Source organism: Culex pipiens, chromosome 3 (assembly GCF_016801865.2).
Source record: "Culex pipiens pallens isolate TS chromosome 3, TS_CPP_V2, whole genome shotgun sequence".
Lineage (NCBI taxonomy): Eukaryota > Metazoa > Arthropoda > Insecta > Diptera > Culicidae > Culex > Culex pipiens.
The window spans coordinates 150,175,333-150,178,278 of NC_068939.1; the positions used below are offsets into that span (position 1 = coordinate 150,175,333).

Sequence of the window (2,946 nt, forward strand, 5' to 3'; positions counted from 1 at the left end):
CCAACAATGCCTCACCTTTTGACCTTCACAGATCCCCAAAATTCGATTCCAATCCTGAGATGTTAAATAAACCCGAAAAAAAGCTCCGTGCGTTGCTGTCGCTCTTCATATGCAAGAAGTTTCAATCTTGTCGTGCTATCTTGACACAGCCTGAAAATTGATGGTAGTGCGACAAAGGGCAAAGGGATTTCAGGTCAGAACGCGTTTGACGCACGTACAAGTTAGACTACCGTAAACATTTGTAATTATAACTCGGGACTCCAGCAACCAAATTCAACCAAACTTCAGGAAAATGCACAGAATGGTCAACCAAACAAAACGTGTTTGTCATTGTTATTATTGCGTGCCTTCTTTGTTGTTTATTCAAGGTCAAACATTAAAACGCGTTTTTCGCGCCGTGCGACAAGTTAACATGACAGCTTCGATTGGTTAAAAATGAATTGTGGGTTTTTTTATACGTCGCGCGCAAAAACGGGAAAATTACGGATTTTTTTCAGTTTGTCTTTGACAGCATTTCAATTGGCAACATGGGCTTACAGATACACAGCAAAAATAGTAGTAAAATGCTTGCATGTAAAACATCGAAATGTAATTTTTTTTAAAGCAAAATTACCATTTATTCAACACTCTGCTTTATAAAAACGGCAAAAATTTGATGCAATATTGCTCTCAATGTTGTGTACAACATTCGCTGTCTATTTTCGTGTAATATTATTGAGTTATGTAGTTGACTTTGACACTTTGAGCTGCTTGACAGTTCTAGTCGCTGACCAGACGAAGAACATTTCTAGATTAAATTTTCAAAACAACCTATCCCTCATGGGCTTCCTATGCAGATAGGGCCTTTTGAAAATTTAATCGAGATTTCTTAACGTCATTTTGAATTTACACTTGGAGCTGCTTGGAGCCATTTGGATTTTGTAAGTAGCATTTTTTTTTTTTGTAAATTTAACGTCTCTATTCTGATTTTTCACTACCCAATTTTTTTTTGAAATCTTTTTGCAGATAACATTATTAATGCGATTATTTCTTCAGTTGACGTGAATATCAAGGTAAGATTGGTGGGACAAACGAAATTGCACCATTTTTCGGAAACTAACCTCAAATTTCATCACATCTCCTTGCTTGTTAAAGAGATTGAACACGCCGCCTTTGACCGGCTCGAAAGATGTTTTTGCTGAAAATAATTAATTTTAACTTTTCCACAGCTTACTGCCGGACGGAACTTGACAAAACGTCGGAGCACAACAGCAAGTCCTGCCCTGTGACCTGCTCTAAGACTTGCCGTGCGACCTGCCCTGCGACCTGTCCGCCGGGACGTGAGAGCCGCTTCAACAAAAAAGCAACGGGTAGGTTAAACAAATACAAAAACACACCCTCCCAAAAACAAAGCCAAATTCCCTCAGGTGTAGACGAATACAAAAATACTTTGCAATCTTTTGTCATACTAAATTTCATTTTTTATTTCCTTTTTCAGTTTCATCACGACATCTGGATCACCTGAGTAGGACAGCAGGTCCTCGGTCATCACGCGTTGGTTGTTGACCATCGACGCCGGGAACTGCTCTTCGCGAGTCGCTGCAACAGAATATCAAAAAAAGAATTAAGGTAACGTAACCAAACTAAAAAACAACATCAACCTACAACCCTTCCCCCCAGATGGATCGTTCATAATAAAAACAAATCTTACCTCTCCTACGTGATTTAGGGATGGCCACTTTCATAAACAATAACAATCATTGCTAAGTATTGATTACCGTCATCTGGGGTGAATCGGGACTACAGTCTGAATAGGGACAGCAGAGTTTAGAGCACTTAAAGGTTTTAAATTTAGAAATGGATGTACACATGTTGTTGGTCTGAGTATGTTCTATCCGAAACCAATCAGCAAAATCAAAATATTGTACTCTAACATAGTTAAAACTGCTGTCCCAATTCGCCCCATGTGTCCCAATTCGCAGCAGTTGACGGTACTTATAGTGGAACTAAATGACGTTTTCTTTTCTTCCACAGTTTCCATTTTTTTTTTTCAAATCCAGCAACACGTCTAGTTTTGTAAACGATTTGATGTTTTTATTTTATTTTTCTTCCACAGAATTTTCAACAATCAACGCCGGGAGTTCAATTGGCTGTGGTATTCCTGCAATCATCCGGACTTCAGCACGGAACGAAGGTTGGCCACGGAGAGGATTGGCCATGAAGAGGATGCGCGCCTCACTCGGGCCGTTCTCGAATACCCGAACCTCAGGCCGTTGTTCACACCCGAGCACCCACCGGATGCTGCTCGAAGAATTGGGGACGTTGGGAATCCGTGCTGGTCACGTCGAAAATCCGTCCATTTTTGAACTAAGAACGACCTTATTCCGAAGAAACGGTGAAAACTATTCGATAAATCCACCAAAAGTAGAATAAGTAGAATAAGAAACATTACATTTTGTTTGCAATTTCGTCGCTTGTGTGCTGTATTGTGACGCGTCTGCTGTAAAACGATAGGACGTGTCACAAGATAGCATACAAGTGACGATTTGTTATTTATAAGTCCTTAAAATTAGAAAATGTTGCAAAGTGCTTAAAACAATTTCTAAAAACATAAAAAACTTTATTTTGGTACAAAATTTCCTTTTTACAGAAATTCAAAAATAATTAGCAAAACTGCTCTGCAGTTTCTTTCTTTGTAGTTTTGAAAATCGTCTGTTCACATTTTTTGTGACATGTTTAAAAAAAATTATGCTTTGAACGTCAAATTGTATTATCCAAGGCATGTTACAACCAAAGCTTATTTCACTGGAACTTTTCGTAAAACATTGTAATAAACAATGTTTTCGAAAATAAGTTTCAAACTGCCTGTTAAAATTCTTGTGGATTGCTTGAATAAAAAAAACTCTATGTTCAAATACACTTAGGGACATTTGGTTAATTAATTAATTAGAATTTCGCGGCATTTCA

The 2,946-nt window shown here is 38.2% G+C and overlaps 1 long non-coding RNA gene across 1 annotated transcript; it reads left to right on the plus strand.

The window, feature by feature from the left end:
- The first annotated feature begins 1,005 nt into the window (after positions 1-1,005).
- Positions 1,006-1,624, plus strand: LOC120420314 (uncharacterized). The gene is made up of 3 exons (XR_005605839.2): positions 1,006-1,052; positions 1,209-1,349; positions 1,478-1,624. It is a non-coding gene; the product is annotated as an uncharacterized LOC120420314 (long non-coding RNA).
- The last annotated feature ends 1,322 nt before the right edge of the window (positions 1,625-2,946 follow it).